Source organism: Sminthopsis crassicaudata, chromosome 3, assembly GCF_048593235.1.
Source record: "Sminthopsis crassicaudata isolate SCR6 chromosome 3, ASM4859323v1, whole genome shotgun sequence".
Classification (NCBI taxonomy): Eukaryota; Metazoa; Chordata; class Mammalia; order Dasyuromorphia; family Dasyuridae; genus Sminthopsis; species Sminthopsis crassicaudata.
Window position 1 is genome coordinate 46,249,027 of NC_133619.1, and position 16,367 is coordinate 46,265,393.

A 16,367-nucleotide genomic window follows, 5' to 3' on the forward strand; every position below is an offset into this window, starting at 1 on the left:
ATCTTTGTGGAATAGATTTCAAAAGTTTTAAAAAGTGAGGTTCTGAATGTGGCGACAGAGTAATCTTTGCCCTTTTTTCTCCATACCTTACTGAACTCGAGCAGATGGAGGAGACTCTCTATCTTTTATTTGCTTAACATCCTAAAGTTTTAAGCTGAGGCTGCCATTTTAGACTATCTTTAATCAATCTTCTTTTGCCATAAATTCCTTCCAAAGTTGATTCAGATTTCTGGATAATTTCCACATCTCAAGAATATTGCTTTGAGTATAAACCTCTCATTTACAGTATAATATATTTGAATAAGAATCCATATCTGTCAACTCTGAGGTGTTTTAGGAACATTTTTTTAAAATCCTGAACATATTTTGTTTAGTACATTAATAATCAGAGGCATAAAGTTGGAAATCCACAAAAACTTTTTTTTCCAACTTCCTGAGTCATGATAATGCTTTATTTAAATAGTCTCTAAAAATTTCCTTCTGAAATTTTAGTTTCACTGGGATGATTAAAACATTCAAGTAAGTAAGTGAGGATTCTTTAGGACATATGTCAAAATTCATATATTTTAAAATTTATTTTAAAACCACGTCCCTTGTCTTTACAAAAACATAATAGTTGTTTTTTCCTCCTCTGTCGTTTTCCTGGGTTCTCGCTACAATTTCCAGTCATGAAGGATTAACCTATATGCAGACAAGGAAGGAGGGAAAGAGAATGTTAGGTTTGAGGAATAATTAATAATAATAATGTAGTTTGGCTGGAAAAATAAGTCAGTTGCTCCAATGGAATTGACATTCTAATAAGGGGAGATGATTCCTAAATAAAAACAGGAGTCTTTTACCACTACTCTTAAACCTTGATAGATAAGGACCCTTTGTAGTCTCAGGTGTTATTGGGAATAATTCAACAAGTAATTGGGCAGTAGATAGCAACCTTGCAACCTTTCCCTTTCAATCTAATTCATGATAAACTGGCACTGTTGGAGGCTTAAACTCTAAGGAAAATGATACAATATATAGTATAATTTGGAGCCTTGATTGGATTTAACATTCTGTGAATTCTTGGTTCAAATGTCAGCTCTGCCGTTTATCAGCTATACTACCTTGGATGTACCATTTTACTTTCTGAATAATAGTTTTCTCATTTTTAAAATGGTGAAAATAAAAAAAAATCCATTAAGCATTTTCTATGCATAGAACACCATACCTATTGGGTCTAAGAAAGATATATAAGAAATGATTTGTCTCCTCAGGCAGATTGAAGTGAAATAAAAAGTCATAATAAATAATATTATATTTTAGGTTCATCAAAGATTACAAAATAATATATGCTATCTGAAAAAATTAGGTCATAGTATGTGTTGGATTTTAAAAAGATGAGTAGGATTACAATTTTTGAAGAAAAGCTAGGCAAGATGATGAAAAAGCCACAAGATGTAAAAGTAGAGAACAGAGAGTAGTCACAGTGTAATTAAAAATCATACTGGAAAAGTAAATTAGTGCCAAGTTGCAAAGGGCTTCCAACATCAGGGTTAGGAATTGGAATTTTGTACTGGAGGCAATAGGGAGTCTTGCATGCTTTTGAATGGAGGGATGATATGGTGATCTGTTTTTATGTAAGATTATTCTGAACACTGTTAGAAGAAGGCTAGATCAGAGTACAACAGTAAGATACAAAAGTAGACATAATGAGGGCTTATGCTTGTGTGATTTCACTGGAAAGAGGCAGATGAAATACAGATGAGAAACCTTGTGCACTCTCAAAGTCTTTGTATTTGGAAGTGAAAGGTGAGAGGGAAGAATGTGTATATGTGTTTGTCTGTGTGAAAGAATAAAAAAAATGATTTTAAAATAACAAGCTTTGAAGACCAAGTGGATGGTTCTCCATCAGGAGAAGATATGTTTAGTGTACAAGATAAGTTCAGTTTTTCAGTTATTGAATTTGAAAGGCTCAGACAACCATGTGCTTTTGATCTATCAGTTTTTGCAGATGTGAATCTGGAGCTCAGAAGGGAGGATGGGACTAGGGACCTTTTGCCTTTGAAGTCACTGGCATTAAAGTATTTGTTGAATCTATGGTAGTAAATTAAAGAGTACAGAGAAGGAAGAAAACCAAAGACATTGGGAACACCCACAATGAAGGGTCAGAGGGAGGATGATGTATCAAAAAAGGAGACTAAGAAAGAAAAGTTAGCAATTTAGGAAGACTAGGGGAAAGGACGCCTCTGATAGCATGGGAGGGAAAAAAATCAAGTAGATGACACTGTTCAACAATGTTGAAAGCTCTGGCATGGTATAAATGTTCATTCTACTTGCTTTTTCAGAGGTCTTTTTATGACTTCCGAACAATTGGCATAATGGTAGTCAGAAGTTTGTATCTACTTCATAGGTTTGTTGTGAAAAAAAAACTGAAATAATAGATAAAAAATCTGTATATTACTTTGCTATACTAATTTTTCATATAGGGTAAAAACTTTATTAAAATGTTCTTTCATATAAATCAGTAAAAAAGAATAACAACATAGAAATAAGCCAGTGTGATCTTAGCCATTACCAACAAAGAGATGGTATCCTAATTGATGGATAATTGTCTTGCTATTTCATTCAGAAAATATTTGGAGTTTTGTGTTCAATAAGTGTCTTTAGGACAATATGTCTTTGGGAAGCCAATCAAAATGGTTAAAAGAAAGGAGCTCATGCCATAAAAGTACTGGCTGAGGTACCTAGAGGTGTTTAATCTGGAGAAAAGACAAAGGCAGGGGCAATGTTTGCATGAAACAGGAGCTAGACTCGTTCAACTTGGATCCAAAAGGCAATAGTAGAAGGAATGCATATTTAACTTCAATATAAAGAACAACTTTTAAATAATGAGTTATAAATAATGGAATAGATAATTAGCTCTTAGCTATTTTTTAAACTGAGGCTTAATGAACCTTTGTGGTGCTATCAAAGGATTCCCAAAAAGGTATCAATTGTACTAGGTGATGTTTGAGATTCCTTACAACTCTGAGATACTACAAAAACTGGATATATTTTAGAAAGAAAATAGAAAAAAATAGAGAATCAAGTCAATATGACTTGTTATGCTGATAATTCATATCAATTGACCATTGGTGTTTAAAATATATTTCATTGTTGTTTCTTGTGATTATTTACAAGCATTATATAAACTTCTAACTGTAATCCAAATGCTTCACTTAGTTCTTTGTCTTGTTGTAATGTCTGTCCAAGATCCATATACTGATAGATTAGATCTATGAGTATTTGTGTGTATATACATATATAGACAAGCATACATATGTATATGTGTACACACACACACACACACACACACACACACACACACACACACACATTTGCATCTCTCTCCCTTTCTTCCTTTCCCTCCCTCCTTCCTTCTCCCTCACTCCAACTGTCTTATCAGAGACTAGGCAATCTTTGTCAGTTTGATTTTCCATATGTGGATAGTTTGGCCAAACTATTTTAAGTGATTATGCATCTGATTTATGACTCTCTATAATCAGTACAATTTCATGCAGGAATAAGAGCAACTGTGAGATTTCATCATGCTGACCATCTTCTATGACAGTGGTCAACATATTTGATGAACATACATCTATTTTATGACTCACTTGATAGGAATCATAAAAGGATCCCTGGACAGTTATATCTGTTGCATCTTTCAAGGAATCCTATTATTATTTTAGCATAAGTAAACAGAAACATTGTACATAATAACCTCATTAATCTTCAAGGAGGCATATTTATAAAATCAAGATTTTATTCACTCTCAAAATAACCCTCAGAAAGCAAATGCACTGTATTCTCTGGACCTCAGTTGTAAGGTTATAAAACATAGTCACGTATTCGGGGGATAAAGTTGAAAACTCATGGCCAATATTCACTTATACTCCTAATATTCATTCTCTTTAGTCTTAATAATTTATCATTGCTTTTAGACCATTGCTGCATTTTATTTTTCCTTATTACTTGATTTTTAGTACAAAACAAATTAATAATTATTCTATTCCAAAATAATATATTTTCCAACATGTACAATATATAAACAATACATAGTGCAGTGGATTTAGCCATATGATCTATCAGAGTAAGTCAGACCATTTGAAGAACTGCATCCATTTTGACCAACCAATGATCAGCACTCCTACAAGTGCCTCAGTTCCTGCTATAGTGCAGCTCATGCCACAGTATAGGTTGGCTCATTTCTATTCATGCTTTTCTAGCAATTCATAAGAAAGATAATGAATTTTTATGGAAATAGAGATGTTTTATTTTAATTGTAACTATACCATTTAATGTTCCCAGGCTCACTATCACATGTATTACTGCTAAAATATATTTGGATGGGGCTTTGGAATCAGAGTGGGAAATAATCGAAAGAGCAACAATTAACCTGTTTTGAGAGTACATTATGATATGAATTCTGCTTGTAGGAAAATTGATATAAATTTATTTTAAATGAATGTAGTGGGAGAGTTGGGCAGCATGCCTGTAGATTCAGAATTGGTTATCTGACTGGGACTATCACGAATTCGCCTTTACTGTATCCCACTTGAATAACTCTTGCTCTTGACCACTGAGATTAAAAAAGTGTCAGGAAAGGACATTAACTAAGGGAGAAGATAGAGTCTTGGGGATCAATTTGAAAGAGATAATTATCTCACTTTCTCTACTTTGTGAGATTTGTTTTTATAACTAGTGAATTTGGCTGTTTAGAAATGTATGTGTATTATGACACAAAGACAGACACACAGAGATAGAGACACAGATACAAAGAGAGACAGAAGGATGGGCAGCAGAGAGAGACAGAGAGAAACAGACAGACAGAGAAGGGGAGAAAGACAGAGGAGAGCAGAAAGAGACAAACAGGTGTGGAGTCAGACAGAGAGACGAGAGAGAGAGAGAGAGAGAGAGAGAGAGAGAGAGAGAGAGAGAGAGAGAGAGAGAGAGAGAGAGAGAGAGAGAGCATAGACAGACTGAGGGATGGAGGCAGACAGATACAGAGACACAGAAAGGGGTCAGAGAGAGACAAAGAGACAAAGACAGACACTGAGAAATAGAGACAGACAGAAAGACATTAAGAGACAGAGAGAAACAGGGACAGTGACAGAGATAGATGGGGATAGAGACAGAGGAGGAATAACTCTCTAGATAAGAAAGAACTTCAGGTACAGACCTTTTGAATAAATCTCTTCATGACTATGTGAACAATGTTTTTTACATCTCCAGGAGGTGATGTAAGATTTTCATCTGACTAGAAGATAGTGTGTGAATCAATTTAGCTGTATGTGGGTTCGTGTGTTGGGTGATGAGAATGGCATAATGGTGTCTAGGAAATGTTGAACAACATCATTAGTCAGAGTGAGTCTTATGCAGTTTATATTTGTTGTTATTCATCTCATGTCTTAATGAAAACCAATGACATCAACAAGGGGCAGTACCTTGACTTTTAGGTGAATTGGATTTAAGTGAGGTAGACCTGTGAAAATTGACAGCCTCCCTCTCTCTTCCAGAGTTGTTGCAGCTCAATGGCAGGAGAACAAGAACAGTGTGGACAATTTCTCTGAATGGGACTGCCATTTAATTATTTATTTCCTCATATTAATGGCCTCCTGGAATCCATCCAAACACAATATACTTCCACACTTGGCCTTTCCCAGGTGTACTTTTGTTACATGGACCTCCATAATTGCTGATTCTCACCCCCGGTTGACAAGCTTTAAATCCATTGTCCTGTGGTTGCCTTCAGAACTGATAGAGTGAAATAATTTGATAATTAAATAGTCATGTAAAGCATTAGAAGATAACTTTAGAATCCAAAGTCAAGTATTTTTATAGGAAGATCTATAGATGAGGAAGGCATGTTCACATTTCAGATCTGCTGTCCCTGTGACATTGGGGAAATCAAAGAGTTTTTACAGCTTCAGTTTCTTTATCTATAAAAAAAAGGTCAGGGAAACTAAATCACATTTTAGCAGGGAGTCCTAATTGATATGTTTGCATGTGGGTGAAAGACAGAGACAAAGATATGGAGAGAACATGTGAGGGATCTTTTTTTGACAATATGATGGAGTCTTTTGTTGCCTTATAAGAATAAAGTATTTAAATATATACAGATTAAATACATGGGATAACATCTATCTTTTAAGGTTATTATGATAATCAAAGGTCTATCATAGAAGTCCTAAATTCTTCCTTCCTTCCTTCCTTCCTTCCTTCCTTCCTTCCTTCCTTCCTTCCTTCCTTCCTTCCTGTCTGCCTTCTTGTCTTTCTGCTTTCCTGACTTTCCTCTTTCCTTTCCTCCCTCCCTTCCTTTTTTCATTGATACAAATCAAGAGGTTGTTTTTCTGCTTGTCTTCTTGCTTTTCACAAGTTCTTGTTTTAAAATTCATGTTGCTGACCTAGGAAGGAACCACCACTCTCTAAATTCTAAGTTGTAGAGAAAGTATGGAACTGCTTTGGTGAATTAAATTTCCCTATACTGTGATTCCATACCAAAATGAAATTACAGATTGAGTTTTTTCTTCCCCTCTACACACTTTTCCCCTGCTTTCAAGGCTATTCGGTTATTTTTGGTATCTTTTAAAAAATTGTCACATAATTTCCCCCCAAAATATTAGAGTTATTATAGGATCATAGAAATGCTAAAGAAAACCCATGAGAATGGATGTGTAAGACAGATGGCATGAAGCAAGGGCAGGCAGTAGAGAGAGGATTCAGAACTGGGTTCAAAGCCCTTCCTCTGACACGTTCTGGCCAAGGCACTTAAATTCACGGGACTTCCAGATACCTCTCTGACAGTTTAAATTCCCTTCACCAAAGAAATCACAGGTCTACACCATATAGGTCTGAGAAGAAAATGTTTATTAACATTTTGAAATCAAAATTTCATTTTAATAGCAACCATGGTCTTCTTGTAAAATCAGACTTTCTCAGTTTGTTAGGCAGTGACCTTTAAGCCATTAGGACAAAAGATGAGCCAGGCAATATGCCAATATAAGGACTAGTCTCATTCTTTTAATAGGGCCAGTGGGAGGGAGGTGGGCTAAAGGGGACAAATAGGTTGACTAAGGTACCTTCACTTTCAATGGCCCAACTGAAACTGCTTAGTATTTCCTTCCCTGTGTCAGCAGCCTCTAATCATTCCTAACTACACGTCAAACACTATAATTTTCCATAAAGGCTGGAGAAAAATGGGAATAGAAAAGCAATTTCTACAGTTGATAGGAGCATTTGTAGCATGGTGAGTGCAATAAACAGTTGTCTCTGCAGTTAGTGAGATTTGTTTTCTCTCCCTCCCCACTCCGAATTCTGCTTTTGTGATTTTCTTTTAAAAATTATTATTCACAAAGTACCTAACAGTTGCCAAAATCCATTTAGTTTCCTTAGGTACAATGAAATACACTGACTTTAAAAATGTCATTGGTATTCTGAGTAGTCTCTGATATTAAGTTGTGGAAAATGGAGAAAAAGCCCTGAAAACTCAAACTTATTTCATCCTAATACAAAAGGGACAATTCTCCCATTATTCTGACCTTTTGGGGTCATTTCTTATATGATCTTGCCCAAAAGCAAGAGAGAAATGACATTCAGGAGCAAATCCCTGACTGGTTAGGTTGATGACAGAGTTTGTACCCCTCTGCCCCCATCTACGCCTTTTAAAACGAAACTTCACATAATTCAAAAGGAACACAATTGTAAACAGACGACAATATCTTATTAGATTGTAAAACTATCAGCTATATCTGCTGGCTGCTTTCACAAGGCCTTCCTGGGTCATCCCTCCCTTGCTGGCCCCCTGGCAGCAACAAAATTATGGGACCAAAATTATGTGTGAAAGAGAATTTGCATTACAAGCTAATAACTTGGTTCAAGATAAGGTGTTTAATCAGGTTTTGCAAGCCACAAACAAGACTGTACCTCTGAACTAGATTTGAGCAGGTCCTGTAACACAGAATATTTTGGCTAGTTAGGGGCTGTAAGGATTATAAACCACATAATAATTAGAGGATGCTGCTGATTGATGGCCGTTGAGACACATAGAGCCAGAGCAAAAACATTTACTTCATATATAACAAGGTTTTGAACTGGTCACATGCCCCTGGCATTCTTATAAACCTGTAAAGAATACCTTCATTAGATCTAAAAGTTCCCTCATTGCACAAAGACTACATTCAATCTGCTACTGTTCTGACTTTTGTATTCCTGAAAAAAACAAAACAAAACAAAACATGGGATCATATGGAAGACCAGATACACATTAACACTTTGTCCTGTGGTTGATAATTGTAATATCTCCAACATTATAATAATGTCCTGGGGAAGGGTTAGAGATTTAAGAATGTGGAATCAGAAGAGACCTTAGAAATAAACTAGTTCAATTCATTCATTTTTCAAGTGGGAAGCATAAGGCTTGGTATTTAGGTGCTGACTAGGACCATTGTGCTTTTCACATTTTACATTTTGCAGCTGCCATCATGACTAATTTCTGCAGAAGAGCTTAAAATAATTCTTTGGGTCATCAGAAATCTCTGTAAGTGCTTTATTTTATATATTAAAGATTCTATGATATATTACATATTTTTCTATCATAAAATTAAAACAACTGTAGCTGGTCAGAAAACCTGGATTCCAATGTGTTCTGCCCCTGAATTGTCTTTCTTCAGAGGACTTAATTTTCTTCTCTTAAATGAATGACTTGATGTAGAGACTTGATGTAGATCAGGAATTATCATCTTGAGTTCTGTGCATGGATATAGGAATATATATGTCAGTATCCTTGATTTCTTTTATATTAAAATTATATATTTTATTTTATGAACTTAAGGGTATTATTTTGAGAAGGGGTCACTAGGTTTTACTAGAATGCCATAAGGGTGCATGCAGGAGTGAACTGGAACTAGCTCAGATATTCAGTCAAGATGATTGTAGAATATTCTACATGAGCATTTATGCTTAGCAAATCAATGCTAAAAACTGGGGCTTGATTTATTGTTTTATTGGTTCTTTAAACTTAGAAATGGTAGAGAATCTTGATCATACAGCTTAAGTATGGCCATGTTTTCTGAGAGCTTGTTGTTAAGCATATTATCAATATACTCCACAGTGTGTGAAGCCCTAGAAGGTGAAGGACAATGAATTCAGTGGCTTATTAGAACCCTTAAAAGACCAGAATACAAGAAAGGAAATTTATATTCCACTGATCCTAAAATGGAGGGATTAAAATTATCTAACAGATTTAGTCAAGAGCAGTGATATCAAACTCAAATAGAAACAAGAGGTTACTAAACCATATATAAGTATCTCTGAAGGTCTTATTAACTTAGAAAACATACATTAACATTACTTATATTATATTGTATTTTTATTTTGTTAAATATTCCCAATTATATTTACCTGGTTCATCTGCACTTTGAGTATTATGGCAGCAGTCAGCAATGTGTTTGATTCCTCTGGTCTAGAATTCTCATTCTGTAAATATATAGATAAGGGTTGAAAATAAAACAATGAAGACTTTTGGGTTATATTCCGCTGTACTTAAAGATTTCATTTATAGATCTGAACCCAAATTTTGTGGGGCAGTTTCAAGTTGATATGTGAGAAAAATAGCTTGGGATCTTTATATCCCAGAAGAGAGTACAACTGTGAAATCTTTCCTACCCATGTTAAGGAAGAAGGAATGAATAAGTGCTGTGATCATAGTAGGAATTTAAGTTTATTCAAATGATTCAATTTTGCTCCATATATAATGGCAACCTGTTTTTAGCTCTTTAAAGAAATTCCTTTTACCAATTATTTCCATTTTCTTTTGAATTTCCACCTGTTGTCTTCCCTATCATTTTCTACTTCTAAAATTCATCTTTTTTCTATTCATTATAACCAATTTACATAAACTTTATTTTCTTTAGCTAAAGATCATGAGTGTAAGTAAGTTTTTATCTCCATTAGCACTCTTCCCTAAAAAGCCATCATCCAGTGTAGGGAAAGCATTTATAAGCCATCCAAGAACTAATTGAAGACAAATCAAAGTTAAACCAAAAAACATAAAAAATTCTTAAGAGTTCTGAAATTTTTTTTCAAGGTTTGACTTTGAAATTGTCCTGAGTCTTTTTATACATGAAGCTTTTGAAGCATCTCATTAAAAATCTCATCGATAAAATATTCATTATCTTAATTTACTTCTTGGGTAATTAATTTCTTTATTTTTTGTTAATGAAGTTATCTCAGATATTTTGGCTGCTATTATAGTGTTACTCCTCTCATAAATCACATGCTGCTTCATAATGGTGTGGTTGTGATCATGGATATTCTAGACAGCTAATCCAAAAAGGCACCTTCTGCAAAAAGTCTTTCCTAGGCCTCCTTAATATTAATGTCTTTGCTCTGAGGTTAACCTCAATTAACAATTTATACAGTGTATACATATTATATACATATTATATATATATATACATGCATATTATATATGTGTATATATTTATATCCATATACATATTTATGTCTGTCTTATCTACATATATGTCTGTCTATATTTTGTTTGTACATAATATGCATATTATCTTCAAATTTCTCTCCTTGCATTGAAAGCTTCTGAAGGGCAAGTATTTATTTTTTCCTTTCTTTCAATGCTCAGTGTTGAGCAAATAGCCTCATACTTAGTAGATACTTAAGAAATGAGAGTTAACTGATGTCCTGCCTTTGATAAGTGCTATTCCTTCAATTCCACAAACATGTATCGGTACCTGTTCTATACTGGTACTCTGATAGATGTTGAGATATAAAAGACAAAACCAATTCTATTCTTGTCCTTAGATTCTATGAGATGGGCTTTTGGGGAAGAAAGGAGTGTGGATATGACAATATATCCATATATAAGAAAATCTATATACAACCATCCTGAATTCAAGACACAGCTAGTAGCAAGTTTGTTGTGAAGGGGATTAATCTGCAATGAGCCTGGAAAGTAATTTGAAACTAGATTGTAGAGTGGCTTAAGTGTCAAACTTGGGAATTTCTGTTATATTCTAGGGGGGAAATGAAGGCATTGAAAGATTGGGGTTAGAGGAGGAAAATGATTGGACTAGAAGGTAACTAAATTCTCTCCAATTCTCATATTGTCCTTAGCCTAGGTTCTTCCCTCAAGATCTTAGCGACTATATGGTAGGAGAAACAGAGCAATTGCAACTAGAGGTGAATGAGGAAGAAAAAGACTTCTAGGGGATATTTGAACAGAGTCCTGAAGCAAAATCAGAATTCTAAGAGGCAGAAGGTAAATGTATATGGTGATCACAAATATGGCCTCAGTGACAAATATGGTCACAATCAATCTAGAGAATAGAACTGTTATGCTATAGAGTTTGCAAAGGAATTTGGGATTTGAGAAAGGGATCTATAAAGAAAAGACAAAGCTGTCTATAAAGTTCACATTGACATAGAAACTTTCTATATTTAGTCACATCTTCAGGATCAACCATGTATGTATAATATAGGCATTGGACGACCATCTTTGATTTGAACCACTGTTTCTCCTTTCAGGGATCAGGTTAAATGCTAAGCCTCAAAGAAAAATCCTTTTGGAAAGTGCTGGATAAAAATAGCTAGAATGGAGTCTGGGGCCCAATAGTGTGTCTTATATCTGTTTACTGTTTATATATTTGCTTATCTAATCCTGGCAAGTTGACTGATTTTAATGAACATAACCAAATTGATTCCACTGATGAGTTATTGTCATAAGAATGGTTAGCATTCTATAGAGGGTCCCAGTCAGTGGGGAAACTCTGGGTGAGGTCTAAGACTCTTCAGCCCAGAGGGAACCTGCTAACAATGTCTGGTTCAACTCCCCATCTCCCCTAAGGGCTCTGGGTATTCCTGAGAAGTCAGGGGCCGGTGACAGCCTGTGTTGTAGTAGAGTGATAGTAGGTGGAATAATGATACCAGGTGATAGCAAGTTGTTTATGTGGTCCCACGTGAGCAGTGTTGTTTTTGTTACATTATAAAAAGGGGAAAGCCCTTGAAATAAACAGACTCCATTTTTCCATCATTCTCAGGAGTCCTCCTCAAACTTCTCCACTAGGAAGGGATAATTTAATCACACTGGTGTGAGGACTCTAGAAAGCAGGACTCAATATTTTAATCAGTACAACTTGGTGGCTTTCTAGAAAGCAGGACACACAGCATTCTTATTGTGCTTAAGGTTCACAGAAAGGTTTAATCACAACTATCTGAGAGAATTAGTAGTTCAAGTATAAGTGATTTACCCATCATCATACAATTAATGTGACAGCATATTGGTCCCAGTTTGCACTCTGACCAAAGTTGGCTATACAATCCTGAGCAAGTAGTTTAATCCTTCTGTATTCTAAGCTTCAGTATCAAATTCAAATAGGAATGGGGCCACGAGATCCACATATTGATTTAGAAAACCTCATAGTAACATTAACTATGTTTTACTGCTTTAATTTAGCATTTCTCAATTGCATTTTAATTTGACTCAGGCTTGATTTAGGATTGTTCTGAATCTACTCTAGGGCATTGTATGAATTATAGAGAAGGTAATAACTTGCATTGGTGGGAGGAGTTTCTTAATGCTGGAATTTCTTTAATCAGTAACTTCACAGACCTATTTTCTATTCATACCATGCAGCTAGTAAGTGACTGAGGCAGGATTTGAACAGCAGTTCCCTACTTGCAAGTCTAATAGTTCTTTCATTATCTTAGACAGCCTCTCACAGAGTAAGATACTGTTATAGGTATAGTGCATGAAATCCAAACACATTGATTCTTTCCTTTGTGTAGATGACAATAATGTTCAGGAGATAAAACATGTAAAAATAACAAGATCATTATAAAATCAATTAACAAGTGCTAAGTAAGGCAGGATGGATGTTCAAAACAAAACAAAACAAAGCAAAACAAAAAAAAAAAAAAAAAAAGAGAGAGAGAGAAAGAATTTACCATAGACCAGAATGGACATGGAAGGCTTGACATGGTTCTTGAGGATAAAATGTATACCATATTAAACAGGGCAGAATAACCAGTCCTTTTTCCAGAATGTCAAATTTTAGAGAAAGAAAAATTTAAATATAAACTTTAAACACATCTCAGGTACCATCTGTTAGTGATCCCTACCCTGAAATACTCTCATTGGCTTTCAGTTGCTGCTGCTGATGATGATGATGATTTTGGAGAGCATAAAGTAAAGGGTATGCTCTGACTCAGTCTCTCAGGGTGAGGGCTCCTATATGTCTCCCAGAGAATCTTCTGGGAGGAATTTTCTCTATTACCAATGATTCAAGTCCCCAAAGCATATATTTCCCTCATTCTTAGGGAGCTATAATTACAACCTTAGTTGCATCCAACTGCTCAATTCTAGGTAACTTTGGCAAAACAATATGTAATTCAAAGAAATGGAAGAACAAACATACAAACATTTCCTACATTCTGGGATGTATTTTCTCTTATACAGCCTTCATCTCTTGAAAAGTAGTTTCACATTTCTAGTCATATGAAAAAATGCTCTAAATCACTATTGATCAGAAAAATATAAATTAAGACAACATTACATACCTTTCAGATTTGCTGAGATGATAGGAAAATATAATGATAAACATTGGAGGGAATGTGGGAAAACTGGGACACTAATACATTATTGGTAGAGTTGTAAACTTATCCGACCATTCTGAAGAGCAATTTGGAAGTATGTCCAAAGGGCTATCAAACTGTGTATATCCTTTGACCCAGCAGTGTTTCTACTGGGCCTGTGTCCCAAAGAGACCTTAAAGGCGGGAAAGGGACCCACATATGCAAAATATGTTTGTGGCAGCCCTTTTTGTAGTGGCAAGAACCTGGAAACTGAGTGGATTATCCATAAATTGGGGAATGGCTGAATAAGTTATGGTATATAAGTGTTATGGAATGTTAGGTTCTTAATAAGTGCTAACGAGATAATGAGATATTAGGTTCTTACTAAGTGCTAAGTTGGTACTTAACAATTCTCTAGTTCCAGCCTTTACTGGGAGTTTTACCCCTTTGAACTTCTGAGGAGGAGCTTGCATGCTTAGGAGGAGCAAGTTCATTGGTTGAAGTATTTTTTCCCAAAAGCCCCTGAGTTATTACACGCCCATTCTCTGGGAGGATAAAAGAAGCAACATTGAGTAAGTTGAGAAGAGTCTCTACCCTAGGTCAGGGTTGGCGGCACAGCAGATCTCCTCCCAGAGAGCAATTGACAGTTTCTGGAGACAACAGAACATTACATATTGGTGCCCACAACATGGAGCAAGGACTTTTGCTTATCCTGAAAAGGACTGATTCTGAGTCCTTAAGAGGAGCTAGCCTGGACCTTTGCATATTTGTGCCCCAACAGGGACAAGACAAGAACAGATAAGATCTTGATTCCAGTGGAAAAGTCTCTCCAGAAGTGTGAGTTACAAGGAAATTTACAAGGAAATTTTTGTTAAAGAGCTAAAGTAGAATTTTCAGTGAAATGGGGCAAATGCCTTCTGTTCAAGGAAAATGTTTGGAGAACATTATCAAGGTTATGAAAAGTCAAGGATTGATTATAATTTTGGAGGAGATTACTGAACTTTTAAAAACTGTGAAGGTCATATGTCCTTGTTTTTCTCTGGAAGAAGAATTGGATTTAGATGAATGGGAATTAGTAGGAAAGCAATTATGTGAACACTACAATTCCAAATCAAACTCAATTTCCAAAGATACACTTCATACCTACAATTTAATCCAAATGGCTTTAAAAATTGTTATTCTAAAGGAAGAGAAGAAGGAGCAAAATGGGGAGATGTCAACTAAACTAGGTAAAAAGGATGAATCACATAACAATGAAGTTAAGTACAATTCTGAGCAACAGGAGCATTTCCCATCTCCTCCCTCAATTAACCCTTCAGGGGTGGAGCAAGAAGGAGGAGGGAAAGAGGCAGAAACACAAACAGAATCACCTGTTAAGCAGCCTATGACAAGATTAGAAAAAGCATTGGTTAAAGCTAAGAGAGGACAGGATATAAGTGATTTTATATATGCATATCCTGTGATTGAAGATATTGACTCTGTAGGTCAAAAAAGGAGAAGATATGCACCTTTAGATTCGAATGAAATTAAAGATTTGAAAAAAAAAAAGGTTGTACCCTTTATGGGGCTACATCAGCTTATGTTAAAATGTTACTAAGATGGTTTATCTTATGAAGTCCTAACCCTGAATGATTGGAAATCCATAGCAAGGACATGTCTAGAACCTGAACAGAACTTCTTATGGCTTGTGGAGTTTCATGAATTATGTAAAATCCAAGTCAGATGCAATTTGGAAATAGGCATTAACACACAATTCACTTTTGAGCAATTAGCTGGTGAAGGTCGGTATGGAGAGAATTCAGAACAGATTAATTATCCCATGACAGAGTATGAGCAAATTGCTAAGGCTGCAATAAAAGCTTGGGGTGTCCTCCCTGGACAGAAAGATCAGGGAGAGGTTTTCATTAAAATAGAGCAAGGTCCCAATGAACCTTTTGCAGATTTTGTGGGACGTTTGCAAACTGCTGTCAAAAAAAAAAAAAAAAAAAAAAAAACTATTGGAGAAAATGCAGCTACAGAAATAATGACCAGACATCTGGCTAAGGAAAATGCCAATGAGATTTGCAAAAAAAGTATATGGGGACTAGACAAAGATGCTTCTTTAGAGGAGGTCATAAGATGCTGTGCTACAGTGGGAACAAATGCGTTTTATACCCAGACTATAATGAACGTGGCATCTTCTAGAGAAATTTGTCGATGTTTCCAATGTGAAAAAATTGGACATCTAAGAGCTCAGTGTAGATATGGAGATAGAGTGAGAAGACAGGATGGGAGAACCCCATGTCCAAAATGCAACAGAGGACTCCATTGGGCATCAGAGTGCAGAATAATTCATGGAAACGGGATGAGGGGCCCAAGTTCAGGGCCCCAGGCAAAAAAGACTTTGGGCATGATTGCAACTGAGATTACACCCAAAGACCCTTTAGAAGGTCAGGACTCTGATGTGATCTATCAGCCGAAAAGCAATCACATGGCAGAAAGGGATTACCTGATCAGTCAGCCAAAAGGCAATCAGATTACAAAAATGGATTATGCTTGGGGAGAATACAAGCCTTCTAAACCAACAGGGCTGTGTCCATTGCAAAAAACTCCAATGTAATTGCCAGATGATGAGAAGAGATTTAGAAAGTGGTAAATAGAAGGAAATTAGATAGGTTAACTGCCTGGGAGAGAGGGTTTGCTTGTATTTTAACAGACAGAAGGAAACAGATGAAGAAGGAAACAGATGGGTGGCAACAAGCACCTGGAGAGAGAGAGAAAAAGAGAAA

The 16,367-nt window shown here is 35.7% G+C and overlaps 1 long non-coding RNA gene across 1 annotated transcript in view; it reads right to left on the reverse strand.

Annotated features, from left to right (window-relative positions):
* Positions 1 to 8,550: 8,550 nt before the first annotated feature.
* Positions 8,551 to 16,367, reverse strand: part of LOC141560375 (uncharacterized) — a 46,048-nt gene continuing 38,231 nt past the window's right edge. Inside the window, exons 11-12 of the long non-coding RNA XR_012487706.1 lie at positions 9,415 to 9,489; positions 8,551 to 8,761 (exon numbers count right to left, since the gene is read on the reverse strand). This is a non-coding gene — a long non-coding RNA (uncharacterized LOC141560375). The remainder of the gene's footprint in view (positions 8,762 to 9,414; positions 9,490 to 16,367) is intronic.